The 15,790-nt window shown below is 38.4% G+C and overlaps 1 long non-coding RNA gene across 1 annotated transcript in view; it reads right to left on the minus strand.

Annotated features, from left to right (window-relative positions):
- Positions 1-13,249, minus strand: part of LOC141998970 (uncharacterized) — a 54,929-nt gene extending 41,680 nt beyond the window's left edge. The window contains exon 1 of the long non-coding RNA XR_012641932.1: positions 13,193-13,249. This is a non-coding gene — a long non-coding RNA (uncharacterized LOC141998970). The remainder of the gene's footprint in view (positions 1-13,192) is intronic.
- Between the last annotated feature and the right edge of the window lie 2,541 nt (positions 13,250-15,790).

A 15,790-nucleotide genomic window follows, 5' to 3' on the forward strand; every position in this document is an offset into this window, starting at 1 on the left:
GTCCACATGGTTTTACAAGACCTACGCTTTTACATGCAAGGAATAAAAAAAGATTTTTACATCACTATCTTAACCCTATACATTTCCTCAATGGTCATACCTCTGCCAAATGTTTCTCCATTTCCTCCCTGACGCAATGAATACGCCTGGCTGTTCTGGCTGACCTTGGTAGTTCCCTCCATCTTTCCAACCACATAGTGGTATGTAAGGAAATTCCGCCACAGTGGAGTGCAGACCATCCTCTACTGAACCTGTCTTTGTCACCTCAAATGAGCTTACTTGCCAGATCTATCAATTTATGCCTGCAGTACACCCGGCCCCTAAATGGGAAGCCTATTTTTCAGAGGTTCAGGACAATAGCCGTTGACTTTCTTCCCATTTTGGATTGCCTGAGCTTTGGGCAAGGAACTGCTTTTTCCTCTGGGTTTGTAAGCCACAGAGGACATTTTGATTATTACTACAGTATAAAGAATAATAAAGTGCTCATTACCTCTACAAATTAGATCATTTTTATTTTAGGTGGCTCAGTGTTGATCTTACCTGTGCCTAACTGTGGGTTTTAAATTTTTGGCATAAGTTTCTGCCACTCTGACCTTGATTTTTCCATTAACTTCACATCATACTTTACATTGTATGAATGGTAGCATGAGAATAGCCAAATCCACCTGGATCCTACTTAAGTACTGGCAAAAGATCAAGGATGCCAAAAACAAGCTGAGTGCATACATATTCTTATCACAAAGGCAGCAGAAAACAGAGACTAAATAATCAAATGCAAGGCACAGAGCAGCCCTTTTATTACAGTAGCTGCAAGCATCAGATCTCTGAATGATCAGTCCAAAAATGCTTATATCACAGCAAAGAGATCACTGAGCAAAACTGTATCATTCATATCTGACTGCACTTTCTAGGAAATTATTAACTTGTGTGTTCAGTAAAATTGATTCCTTTGATGGGCTAGAGATCCCAGCTTGTACTATTCAAAAGTTCAGAAGAGTAACTGAAGCCATGCATATCTGGTGAGAACTGTAATTATTTCAGTTGTCTCCTATCCTCCAGCTCCATTGCTGGCTTCCTCTCCACTTCTGAATCCAGTTCAGAATTGCTCTCTTGGGTACCTACACCTGGTATGTGCTGGCCAGCATTCAACATGCTTCTCCAATCACTGTGTCCTCTTGTGATACCTTCCTTTGATATTAAACGGTTCTGAGTCACTCTTTAACTTCTGCATCTCTCCCTCTGACTCCATGAGACACTGATTCACTTTTTCTCTTTCGCTTGTTTTATTTTTACTATAAAGCACTCGAAGATACTATGTAACTGAAACAGTGTGAAAACACATTGCACTGTATTAAACTATATGTAAACTATAGCTGGAGGAAATTTTATATTCAAAACTATTTTTTTCACTGCAAAATGCAGATTCAAGTCAATTGAAACATTGTGTGAAGCTGTGTCAAATTCGCCAAAATGTTTCAATCTTTTTTTAAAGTCAAAATATCTATTTTACTTCAGTGTATCAAAAAAAAATCAAAACCAAAATTAAAAGTTTTGCTTCAGTTCAAACCAAAATTGTTTTTTGTTTGTTTTTTATGAGGAGGGGTTAATTGATTTTTGTTGGTAGCCAAACCAAAACATATAGTTATTTGCACAGCTCTAATGTAAACTCAGCAAAAGAGCCGGGCAAATTTCACTATCATCGTATTACAGGGGTTCGTGCAAACATTTTAGTTTTAATTTCAGTCCACATCGATTTTTATCCCGAGGGTCCTGCTTTAAAATTCATCTTTGAACAGACCCAACAATTCAAGGTGAGATTTAGTCAGAAATCTTTGATTTTCGCCTGGTCTGTGACAAATAGAGCGGGTTCAGCATTTGTTCATTGAAATGTTTTTGATCAAGATAATTTCCCTTGGGAAAAAAAAAATGGGTTTCTCTCTCCTTTGCAGGGAATAAAAAGGGAAAAGGAGGGAGAATGTTTTGGAAAAGTGAAACTGTCTGTCAAATACTTTGAACAATGTATTTTTTTTAATTTTAAAAAATTATAAAAACAATATAGAATTTTTATCAGTTCCAGTGACACATTTCTGGACACTAAATTACAACTAAATTACACATGATTTCATTGAAAAATCATATGTGGACCCAGGTTTACTCAGAAATGGACAGGGATTTAGCCAAAAGACTTTTGAAGCTTTGAGTCTTAAAGTACCCAATAACAGTTTCAGGTTTATCTTGCAGACATCTTGCACAGATGTACTTGCAAGTGCTTGTACAAAATTTATGCTGGATTGTATTTTTTTCTTTCCCCTGCAAGTTCTATCTGTGTGATCGGTTCTAAACACTTTCCTTAGCCAATGACGTTAACAAGGAAAAATCCCCTTGTCATGGCGAACTGACTAGGCATTTATAGCTTTGGCATGAGGCTTCACTGTGGTTCTCATGAAATGTCATTCTGGCTACGGATTCATGAACTGATATGGGTATAATAAAAACGTATCTAAACCTCTGGCTAAAACTCAAGAAAAAAAGAAAGCAAAACTTTGAGAGTTAAAAAACTTTGTGTACCTATTAAAATCAACATTTTTTTTTTCATTTTTATACTCCCATATCCTTGATCTTGGCAGGAATGAAAATGAAGCTGAATGGAATGTTAGTCGTCATCAAAATGTCTTTTTCTGGTTCTACATGGTAATGCGATATAATTATTGTTGGGGTCTGACCTGGGTGGAGATGTGGACATTGGTTGATTGTGGAAGATTGGTGTGCAACAGTGCAAAATGGCATTTCTTCCCATATGATAGACATATCTATCTGTCAATAGTTAGGAGACCAAAAGAATGTGCATTTCAACTTTTAAAATTAAATTAGCCAAGCACCATTTGTGGAATTGTTTGACATTTTCATAAACCCTAAACCTGCATTAAATACAAGTGGAAAAAGAAAAGGAGGACACGTTAATGGTGATTTATCTTTTGATGAGTTTCAGAAAAGTCTGCATAAGTTTGAAACAGATGCTGTACTCTGGCCAGCAATCATTCCAATGACCATATCCAGTCCACATCTCTCCGCAGGTTATACAAATGATAGGTAAACGAAAACTGCCAAGTTAATGTTTAAGGGTTGGAAAATGTTGGGGTTTTTTCTGTCAGTTTGTTTTGGCTTGGGTGGATCAGGAAAGAGAGATTACCTGCCTTAATATTTCTCTTTGTGGTGAAAAAATCTAAGAGCCAGAACAATACTAAATATAGTTAATAATGTTTGGTTGGTCATCTGCTTCAGTGAACAAGATCAGGTGGCTGATACAGCTTCCATTATGCTTGAGTCAGAGGTCCTAGGGAAGGGTGTCTTTCAATAATTATTCACCTAATAATTTGAGATACCCATTGTAGGAGGGGGGGGAAGAGACGGGGACAGAGATTCCCCTGCCTCATGGCTTGATATCAGTATATTCCATCCACTGAAATACAACCAATGAGAGCACTGAATTTCACACACTAAATGTCCCTAAACTGAGAAGTGCTGAATGCCTTCAACTCCTGTGAAAATAAATGGAAGTCAAGTGTACTCACATGATAGGACCCTCAAAGTATCCAACTGGTGGGACAGTGCTTAAATAAGGGACATCTGAAATATACTTTGTTCTTCATCTTGTTAATCTTAGTAAAAAGAAAGTGGAAGCTTCTAATTTGTTTGTATTGCCTACAAGCATTTATAGCTCTTGCAAAGAGAGGTAGATAATGGGGCTTTATAGACATAAACTTTCAAGAACGTTTATGGTTCTCCATAAGATGTTCATTCCTATTGATAATGAATACTGTTAACAGAGATAACAATAATTAACTTGAGTCCTTATAAGCTCAAGAACTGTTTTCAGTGTCCATTTCGCCTGATAGAGATGCCTTATTTTATTGCTTGCTTCTTAGGGAATTTCATTTTCATAATTTGTTAGTGAATTTACTGCCAGTGGAAGAGATTAATGCTTTGTGCCAGTGTCTTACAGCTCTGACCGCTATACAATTCCAGAAATACACCTCAATTCGAAATAATAAGCAGCCTGCAATAATGAGTATCCTAGGACCCTCCAAAGATGTGCAGAATTCCTTTAATCCCGACTTGCAGCTTCTGAGGCAGACCTGGGCCTCTCTTGGTCTGAAATAGCTGATTGTGAAAAATCAGCAGAAGAAAGTCCATCAGAGTTTAAAATAATTTCAGTCTACTCAGTATTAAGTGCTTTTAGTAGTTTAAGAATGGAAAAAAGTATGATGCAAGTTGAAGGTCAGACAAACAGACGTATACGATTTCAGCTACTGTGGATTCATATATTATAAAAGCAGAAGGGACCATTATGATCATCTCATATGACTTCCTGCATGACTAGGCTTGAAAGGATTAGATTTGTACTGGTAAGTGTCAGTAAACATCTATTTTATCACACACAAACCCTCAAAACAAGTATTTCCATTGATAATAATTGAAATTTACAGATAGGCAGAGTAAGTAAAATCTGCTTGTGAACTTATTGAGGTTTGATTGAAGGATATTTACTTTGTTTACTTTGACATGTGAGGTTGATAACTTGTGTTTTAATGGTATAAATCTTTATCTTTTTGAATTTCAAAGTCTACTGTCATGAAATAATTATTTCCTGACAATTACCCCCTGCATTGTCTGATCATCCCATAATTCCCCACACTTGTGAAAATTTAAATTGATAAAAATAAACAATCTCTAAAACCCATAATTTTGCACAACTGTGAAAAATGGAGATCAATGGAAATTTAATTTTTTTTTAAATAAACACCAATATTATCTGCTGAAATTATTTTTAAAAACCATCACATTCTGCCAGGCCTATGCATAACACAGTCCATAGAACATCACCCAGTAATTCATCCATCAAACACAAAAACTTGTAATTGAACTAGGGAATCATTTTTAGAAAGTCATCCAATCTTGATTGAAAGACTTCAAGTAACAGAGAAATTATCTCTTCCTTTGTTAAATTGAACTAATGGTCCATTACCTTCACTGATAAAAATGTACACACTATTTCCGATTTCAGTTTTTTTAGCTTTAGTTTCCAGCCATTAGGTTTCGTTATATCTTTGTCTGCTAGATTAAAGGCCCTCTGGTATCTAATATCATTTTCTTATGTATGTATATATGCATATCGGGACAACAAGGTAACAGTAAAACAAGCACATATAATAAATCTCAAATCCCAGCCAGCTTCTTACACTCTTTTCTCCGTCACCATTTAGTCATCTGATATTTCCTCCCAGAAGTGAAAGAATCACACAGCAAGGTGTAGGTGGTGCAATCTAGTGGTTGGAGCAGGTGTCTGGCCTAATGGCTGGAGCAGAATCAGAGGGCAGAATTGGAGACATGGTCAGGAGACAAGCCAGGAGTTCAGAGGTTAGCAGGCACAAGGGCTGGAGAGGAGCAGGCAAGGGGTGGACAATGGCCGGACAGGAAGCTGGTCTGGTGCAGCTGTGGCTGCTGAATGCGCTTCACACCCACTGTGCTGCTGTTGCTACCGGGCTTAATTAGGGAGCTGTTGGCGCTTCTGTCCAGTCAGGGAGCACAGTCACACAGGAAGGGTTTAATGGGCCCTCATGAGCTCATTGGGTTGTTGGAGACTGTGTCCAGAGCCAGCTGAGTTCCTGACACTATTCAAGGTGGCTTGAACCAAACTGTAAATCGTGCTTCCTATTTTTTTTTCCGTTTGCTAATCAGGATGGAGATTAAATGAAGTTGGTTGACAACCAGAACCCTTTCCCACAACATCCAGGAAAGTATCAGTATTCGGTGATTTAACGAGAAGGAAACAGAATTGCACACTGAGGAAGAAAGAAACAAGGAACTTGGATTTTGCCAAATAGCCTTAAAAAACAATAATTAAGAAGGCGTCTGAATGAAATGGGTGAGGACAGACCTGTGCTGCTTCCTGTTAGTAAATACAAAGAATAGAATCTAATCGGACTCAGGGGAAAGCAATAGCTTGGGAATAGCCTTGGAAATGAAGACAAACATATTTAGAGGATGCAAAGCAGTTTGAAAATGATTTGTGGATGGCATTGTGTGGCTGGATGCTATTCCTCTTTGTTAAGACTATATTGGGTTAAAGCATTTGCACAAGCGGAACAAAGAATGTTGATTTCAAAGCATCTTAAACTGTATGCCTAAAACAAGCTAAGTCCTGAAGGTAACACCTGCTGTCTTGCAGAAAGCAACCTGCAGTGTTGTGGAAGGAAAACAGAAAATGCTGAATTAGAATTAAAATGCATCTAGATAGCTGGGAGATCCAGATGGCTCAAAGGATGTTTAATATAACTCGGGTTTAAATATAAAATAATGTATATATAAAGATCACAACTGCTTATAAAAACTAGCAATGAAATGTATGTTACTCTCCAATGGATTCATCTTTCAAAAAATTGTCTCAGAAGTGTCCAATCAATTTATATGCAAAAGTACCGGCTAGTAATTGTGTGTGTGTGTGTGTGTGTGTGTGTGTGTGTACATACCTGTAGTGCAACGGTTCTCAACCCATGGCCCAAACAACACACAGCTGCGCCCCATGTGACATCCTCAGGGCCATATGGGTATTATATATATCGTGTGGATGCAGCTCACATAACACATGGAGAGCTGCATATGTGAGCCACAATGTAAATAGGTTGAGAACCACTGCTCCTAGTGGAATATATCCGGTCTCAAGATGCAGTATAGTTCCTCTTTTGGCTTATCTGTGCAAAGTGATCTTCCAGACCGTAAGGAGAAAAGCCGTGTGTATGGAGTGGGAAGATCCTGAATTGGACTTAGAGTTTGATTAGAACTTCACAAACTGGACTCAGAACATACTTTCACAACATTAAATGGCAATCGGAACCAGAGTTTTGGCATGACCCTGTTTACACGCAAACATTTTTGGAGTATTTGGACCTGCATTTTTTATTCAGGCTCATCCTTTTAATGGGAATCCAGAACTGCATATGATATCTGTTACTTATCAACATAGTTTATTCAACAGAGGCCTTGGAGTTATGTCAGCATAAAGGGAGACATCAGGAAGCCTTTTTATCTTTGAAGGATATACCTCAGCCATGTAAAAAAAATGTATGATTTAGAAAGAGATACTTTATAAAATTCTGTATTAACCTGTCCTGTCACACAATCGTGATATCTAGGGATTCTCCCATTAGAATGCAACTGGTTTACATTAAATAGATCAGAATTTGAACTGAACCTACCTCAGAATTTTAACCAATTTCTTCCATGGGCCAAATCCTACCCACTTTTCTAACATGTGCTGTCCAATTGATTTCAGTGAGATGACTGGGAAGGAAGATTTGCTCCAGTATCTGCTCATAGTTTATGGAGCTTAAATTTCAGGCATTAACAGACTCTTCCATTTTAGAATGATATGATTTTGAACTCTGCGCTCCTTTCTGTCACACAAATCAATATTTAGCCTGGGCAGAGGAAATGAATGTGATCATTTTATGGATATTCTTTAGAAATTTTCATTGGTTTAGAGCTTTGTATTTACCCTTTTCTGTTGACACGAGTATAAAACAAAAAGATACAGTCTCCACCAGCTAGCTACATCATAAAGATATAAGACAACAGCTAGACAAACAGTTATTAATTGACACAAAAATGATTCTGGATTGTATCCCAGAGTATATTCTATTGTGCTTTGTCCAGTCTGATTAAAAATGACTTACGTGATGGAGCATCCACTGTTTCCCTTGGGGTTTTGTTCCTTGAAGCAGGAAAGGAGAAATGTTGATCATATTCATATTTTTATTTGTTTTCTGACCTTTCAACACTTACATTTAAAAGCCAGAAAGGAAAAAAAATTGTGTCCTGGAATAATGCAACCAAGGCACACTTACACATACATTGTTACATGTATTCACACATGTCTGTTCAAACCCCTTGGATACAATTGTTGTTCCAGACTTGTGATTTCTAAAACAAAGAAGTGGGGCAAGCACATGAAAACAACCCAAACACAAGATGATTTCCACCTGTTTCATTTACAACTGTACTACTTAAAATCATTGCAAAGAAATACAGAAGTTGGAATTAATGGCAAAAATTAACCCCCACCCCTCTAATGGTTTAGCCTTCCCACTTCCACATTTAGCTTTGAAGAATGTAATGCTAAAGTGTCCCAATTTGAATGATTTCTTTAAAAACAACCTTCCATGAAGAGCAGACCCCACCCGCCCCAACAGTTGGATAAAGTTTAGTTCCAAGAAGGGCACTTAAGCAGAATGATATATCCTACCCTATCAAATGGTTCAAGGTTCAGATAATTTGTTCAGACCTGATTTGCTGGTATGCTCCTGTTTTGCTTAGGAATGGTGAAGCTTCGCGGGCACTCAAACAATGGATGCAGGAGTTGGAACAAATCACTACATTAGATTTCATTATGTCTGATCAGCCAGTTTTCATCTTTCAGGTTGGGAAAATTGCTACTGTTGACTCTTGGATAATAAACAACAGCAGAAGACTACTAAAAAGAAGAAAAAAGACAAACTCGCCTTTAATTTAATCTCAGTCATAAGTGAATCTTCCTTGTCTAAACCTCTTGATTCTTCTCTGCCTCACCTTGGTCTGACTCTGTTACCTTTTCATATGCTGAATCTGGGACTGTTTGCAAAGGAAGAAATAAACTGATATTCTTGCAAACAGGCCACTTCCTTCTTAAATGGTTGGTTCTTTACGCTCTCACTTCCTTCACTCTCCATCATGTCTCAATTTACCAGAAAGTCATGTGAGCATAGCCAGTAGATCTGGAGCCTTCTCTAAGGAGCCCAACCATTGTGTCTTTTCAATTACATGTCACTGGCCAAAGTTTTAGTCCCTGCTAGAACAGGTTCAAATTGTTCATGTGGCAAACTAACTTTGCTGTGTGAGTCAAGATCAATGGGTCCTACACAACGTGTTGTGTACCTCATTCAGTGCACTAAATGCCCCAACAACAACTGTATGGGTGAAACCAGACACTCTCAAGCAAACTCACATAGAAAAAACTGTAAGAGACAAAAACACCATACCATCCAGGTCTGACCTCTCAGTCCTCGTTCTCAAAGGAGACCTGCATAACACCTTCAAAAGACAAGCCTGGGAACTTAAATTCATAACTTTGATAGACACTAAAAATCATGGTCTTAATCAATACACTGTGTTGATGGCTTATTACAACAATCTATGACCCACTGACCCCCCTTTTTTGTTAATGGACTACTTCAATTTAAATAGTCCCTTAGAATATATGCTAATTACTTATGCTAAACAATCCGTTCCACTTTGTGTTTAGCTGTGACACTCTGAGTACTTTCCCCAGACCTGAAGAAGAGCTCTGTGTAGCTTGAAGTTGGTCCAGTAAATGATATACCTCACCTGCGTTCTCTCTAATATCCTGAGACCAACACTGCCACAACAGCACTGCACATGAAAAATCTTGGTTTTCCAAAAAGCTCTAGTCCCTGGCACTAGCATCACAACACACAGGTTGCAAATTGGAAAAGAATTTAAACACTTGCTTCAGTTCTATCTGATCTTCAATGAGACATAAGTACATGCTTAAATAGGGCCACAATGAGGCATTTTCCACTCAAAATGCTAGGCCCCAACTGAGGCTATGATTGACCATGTATAAAGCCATTGACTTATTGACTCTCATGCTTAAAATTCTGTACGTGTTTAGGTGCTTGGTTGGATCAAGGACTGAGTGGGGGAACTTTGGCCATTTGGTCTGTGGTCTGACATCAAAATAAGAGGATATTCAAAACCAGGACCTTTTTGTGCAGAGGTCAAATGGTCAGGTTATCCTGTCAGCTGATCAACTGCTCTCAAGCTTAAATATGTAACTATTGTGTGAAATCATATGCAATAGTGAGAAATGTTCCCTTGTGCTTCCCCGTCTGACTGTCTCCACCCATTATCTCTTGTCTTATGCTTAGATTGTAAACTCTTTGGGGACAGGGATGGTCCTTTTGTTTGGTGTTTGTCCAGGGTTTAGCACTATGGGGTTCTAATCCCTGACCTGGGGCTGTAAGGCGCTAATGCAATACAAAGAATAATGATAATAACTATAGTACATACAAAGTCCCATTATGGGGTTACACACAGACACAGCAGTACACAGGTACTGATCATGCAACACTATTGGAGTCCCACTTAACAATCAGGGATTGAGGGGCCAGGGGCTGTTCAGCTGTGCTATTGTCCCTTTACATGGCTTTAGACTCCAACTTCGCTGGCTGTGAAGAGGGACTACTCTATTATAATGTCACACACAAGCTGGAAACCCCCCAGCTTCCTTGGGCGAAAGGCTAAAAGCTCTGCTTTTCACAATGAACAGGCCATTCCAGGGCTGCTGGCACAGAGAATAACAGATCTCACAACTTTTCCACCTTGGCTATATTAAGCCCCCCTTGCAGAGTTCTCTTTGTTGCTAAAGAAAAAAATAATCCGGAAGGTTTTTTTTGGCGGGGGAGGGCAGAGGCAGAGTAACTGTTGCTGTGCTGTCTAAAATCAGAGATACAATAATAGCTCACTCCCCAAAATATAAGTGGTATTTGAGTTCCAAGCCCTATAAAAACTTTTCGGCATATGAAACAGATGGAAACGGCTCCACTGACTTCCTCCAAACTTGTTTGCAGCTGCTCTTGCTCCACTGCCACCACAATCACTACACCCTTTTCTCTCTCTCTCTCTCTCTTTCCAATGGAATTTTTAGACTTCACCTGTTGACACACGCATTGCAGGGTATTTTCCCCTGTGGGTCTATAAAGGAAAGTGGCTTGTGATGTTTTGGAGAAATGTTCAGAGGGGAGGAGAAGTGAAAATGCCTTTGACATAGTTCTGCGTGTGTAAAACTTCACATATCAGTAAACCTTTATTCCCATAAGGCCACGTCCATCTGGAAAAAGATCTCTGTCAGTTTGGGTCTTTGTTATTGCTTTCTTTTCTTTTCACAGAACCTGGAAGTTGACCAGGTCTTAGGGGGAATACCAAGCATTTGGCTTTGACAGAAATAGAGTGGCTGCTTGGGACATACCGAAACAAATGAAAGACAAAGCAGTGAACTGGTTCCAAGTTATAAAGGGCAAATGCACACTGATGAAATCAAGGATTAGGTGAAAGGATACTTACATGCTGAGCAGCAAGCAAAGTTTGTCACCCTATCTATGACTGTCGCGGGAACCATTCTTAATAAAGTAATTGTTTCCAGCCCAAGAAAACCTGTATGCTCTGTAGCAGCCACTACAGTACTGTGTATATAACATGACTCAGAGCAGAGAATGGACTAAAGCACCATCACAATGCACTTAACATGGACTATGGATTTTAACTGGAGCTACACTGATGTACACTAGCTGAGGATCTGGCCTACAGATATGTTATTTACAACATACATACCCATCTATAAAAGGGTCTTTGTTATCCAGCTGACCTTGATTTAATCGCTCCACTTTCACCATAATAATAAATCCATAGAATCATAATCCCATTGCAAACCCCCTTCATAACACACCTCACTATGCTTCCAAGAATGACCCTAAAACAAGGAGGAATATGTGGCTCTTCAAAATGCAGAAAAATAATGTAATGGGGTTGGGAAAGAGGAGTACAGGCTTTTGTATTTTAACCATTTCAGTCCCAGGCATTAATGGGTGTTGAATTAATATAAAATGGGGTATGCAGAGTTAATACGCAAACATAGATGGATAGATTAGGGAACCATTTAGAAGATCAATTCAATATTATTAGCTGAGCTAATCTGTCACCAAGAAAGTGCGGTTAACATATTTCCATTTTACCATCAGCTGAATGAATGAACCCAGCCCTTAGCAATTAATGAGTTCCTCAGTGAAACAGATATTTCTAACTCTCCTTTTTTAATGGGTTCTACAGACCCATTATTAAAATGAAGGTTGCATGATACAACATGCAGTGGGCATGTGATATACAGCCTCTATTGTGCCTAGGAGATTATAATAATGTTATTAAAATATCAGGATTGCTTCTGATGATAACACATGACAGTCATGATGAATGACTCACAGAATAGATGGCAGTGAAACCCGACTTACCCAATTATCAAAGAAGCTCTCACTTCCCTGAAGATGATTGTCTTGCTCAAATCTGTTTGGACTTAAGTGAACGTGCAAACTCCAACGCCCTTGAAGAAGACCTCCAGCCACGCTACACTCAATAAATTTGGAAATGTTATTGAGTGGGCTGTTAACACAGGTTGCTAATAATGGTGCTTTCCTGTATGGACCCAACATGGTCTGTTGGATAAAGCACAAGACTCTGGAAATCTGCATTCTGTTCTCAACTATATGAGCGATGCAGCTGGTTGGAAATTTTCCAATGGAACATTTTTCTGTTGGAAAATACTTATTCATCTACATTTGGAAATGTGTAGATTTCAGCAAAATTGAGTGAATGAAACATTTGAATTTTCTGTTTTGAAATGACTTCATTTCAATTTTTCTTATAATATAATATATAATTACAATTAATACTTAATTGATTAATGCATTGGTTTGAACAGTAGCTGCCAGCATTGCACAACTCATCAAAGAGTATCCAGGTTGAAAGAAAGATAGACACACAGAAAGAAAAAGGTAAAACACCCTGTTACCAAGTAACTCTTACAGCATTAATGATTGTTTAATTAACACATGACTGCTTTTAGAATCCTTTGTCTCCCATATGCCCTCTGTTGCACATCTTAGTGTTCTCATTAATATCACTATATTGTTGCATTTTTTTTCTAGTTACAAGGGATCTACCAAAATTATGTCATCTTGGAATAAAAGATATCAGGTGACAAGCAACATACCTGCTGCAAAAGGGGACTGGATTCCTAGGGATAAAGAGGAATTGCCTGAAATGAAGTAAAAGCTAAACAACCTAATAAACTTAACCAAGTGGGGGTTATAGGATATGCCTATAATACAGCTACCCAGAAATTTAGTTCCTACCTTTTTTAACTCCTTGCATTTCAGTTGTATTTTGCAAGGATGCCATATTTGGGGGATTCTGTCATTTGAATGGGAATGGTTCTATTTTCCCACTCTTTGAACTGTCCCACCACCACAAACAGCATAAGGCCACTGGAAAGACGACAAAGAAATCTTTAAAATTCCATACCCACCTGTATGAAGCAGTTTCAGATCTACAGTTTCAGATCTATAGATGTGCTCTATAAACAGTAGCATCATTCTAATCTGTTTTCATGCCCACAAATTAAAGGTGTTTTCACAACTGTCAAAAAGGTACACTGAACAGACTTAAAGGAAATCACCACTAATCTGAAAGCAAACTTCTTCTTTAATGATGCTGCGACTCTTCCACCAAGCTTCTGTTTATCTTGTTTGTTAGTTTTCTACACCTTGTTTGAGTAAAATGATTTGGCTAAGAAAGATTGCAAGTGAGGTGCAGCTGGTTTTTTATTTGTGTATTGTTGTTTTGTACTTTATTCTGTTTCAGTTACATGGACAAAAATCCAGTGTTATTTCCTTGCTTCAGAAAGTTTTTTCTTGTTTCAGTGATTAGTCAGCTTCCTTTATTTACGTTTTCATCCTATGCTGGTGGTTCACTGACAACTTCAGATGTTTACTGGTTTTAACAGCTGCAGATAAAAGGGGAGATCTTATCAACATTCTCCATGTGTTTTTGAATAGTGCCCTGTATCCTTTTGCTATAGCAGATCCTGGGGGAAAAAACACACTCTAGAGAATGATGAGTTTAGAAAACTCCCTGTTTTTTCCCCTTTCCCCAATAATGACTAGTCTTAATTAGCTAAATAACAATATATTGCAAATACTGGGTGTATGGGTTTTCTGAAAATACAGATTCAAAGTCCTTTCAGAAAGTCACGTCATCAGCATCTGATTGGAATTGAAGATATTTTCACCTGAGCAATACAGTAATTGCAGATTTATTTGAGGTTTGGGTGATGATAATCTGACGCTATTAAACACTGAAATATAGTCTGCTAACTGAATTTAAAAGCACAATGCCAGTATTTGATTGGGGCAAAATGTCCTTTTATTGTAGTCTAATAGCAAAATCCATGTAACATTCATTTTTTAAACTCAAATATTTCATGATCTTTTATCTTACATTTTCAATGTTTCTTTTCTCTGAAGATAAAAAATGCAACTGTTGCCAAACATTAATGACTAAAACCCTACATCTGCAAACCAGTGTAAGCAAGCTAGCTCTCGCGCACAACCCTAAAATAACAAATCCATGTGCAGAGCCCAGCACACGTGAGTAAACCTGTGTTCCCAGCGTAGTGCCAGCTGTCTGGATCTCACAGACAGTCGCGCAATAAGAAATTAATGTGTATGCATAGCCCAGCTTTCAGAGATCCTCCAGCCTGGAATTCACTCCTTGGTTTGGTCTGTATGGTAGATGCCATTTCTGCTGTATTTCTAAAGGTACATTGAAGACACCCTTTATTTTCTATGCTTCTCCAGCTGAACAGAAGTTTTGCCTATTTAAATTATTTAATGAGGAATGTAAAGCAGCTTTGGACCATCTAGTAAAAGTGGCATAAAAGAGCAGTTTGCACTGTATTTCCTTGGATTTCATTTTTGCTGTGAAAGCAACACCACCTACTACCTTCTCTCACCTTCCTGACTGACAACAGCCAGTGATGTTATCAGTAGGCTGGTAGCTGATATTAGCATATCTGATTCATTACATCTTTCCGGTTGCTTATTCTTTCCAATTAAAATTATTCTTTTTGGAATTAGTGAAACTCAGGTTGCATTTTGTAGGAGCCAGAGAGCAAAACTATGTGCTGGGATTTTCAAAAGAACCTAAGGCCTTGTGTATCCTCAAGTTTTGCCACTTTAACATGCTAAAGCATCAAAACAAAACAAAAAACACCACCTAGTGTCAACACAATTGTACAAATATAAAAGAGTTTATGCAGATATAGCTAACTCTGGTTTGTCGAAGCAAAATGATTTATATAGGTATAAATCCCTTTATAGTGGTATAATGCATCTATATTAGAGATTTTAACAGTACAACTATGTTAATTAAAAAAAAAATCAAAACCCACGCCTGCACCCATATTTATGCAGGTAAATCATCTTAACTGTATAGATCAGGCCTGAGGAAATCAGGTACCCGAATTCATTGTGAAACTCCTTTAAACTCTCTTACAAAGCCCAGCCATGGTTTATTATTCACAACTGTGCTATCCGATTTACTAAAGAGGGTAAATAACCAGCCCAGAAGAAAACGGAGACCACCAAAGCTCAGAGTCACTGCAAGACATGACAGATGAGTGATATCAAACAGAAACAGGAAGGAAGGTGAGGAAGGGCAATGTTAAGCAAGACAGGAAGGTGGATATAAAAAACAAGAAAGGAATTAGAAGGATGGGTAAAGGAGACTGAAATAGAACTCATGAGAAAAGTCTCCCCAGCAGTTAGATACTGTTATAAAATGAAAGAGGGGGAAGGGGAGGAAAGGCACTTTGCGTAACCCAGAGTCCAAAGCCAGATGAAAAGGAGGGAAATGGAAAACGATACCAGTGAGGCTCCAAGTGTAGCCCAGGGTCTTTAGTTACGTGTAAGCACAGAAGTCGCAGCTAGGGAGGATACGGGGTGGAGGGCTATGATGAGGCTTTAAGCCACCTTTGCTTGTTCCCTACTGATCCTGGACCACTCGGAGGCCGGAGATGCCCCGAGGATAACTCCGAAAGCCATGGGGCCCTATCTAAGTTGTGACA

The sequence above is a fragment of the Natator depressus genome, chromosome 14, assembly GCF_965152275.1.
Source record: "Natator depressus isolate rNatDep1 chromosome 14, rNatDep2.hap1, whole genome shotgun sequence".
Lineage (NCBI taxonomy): Eukaryota > Metazoa > Chordata > Testudines > Cheloniidae > Natator > Natator depressus.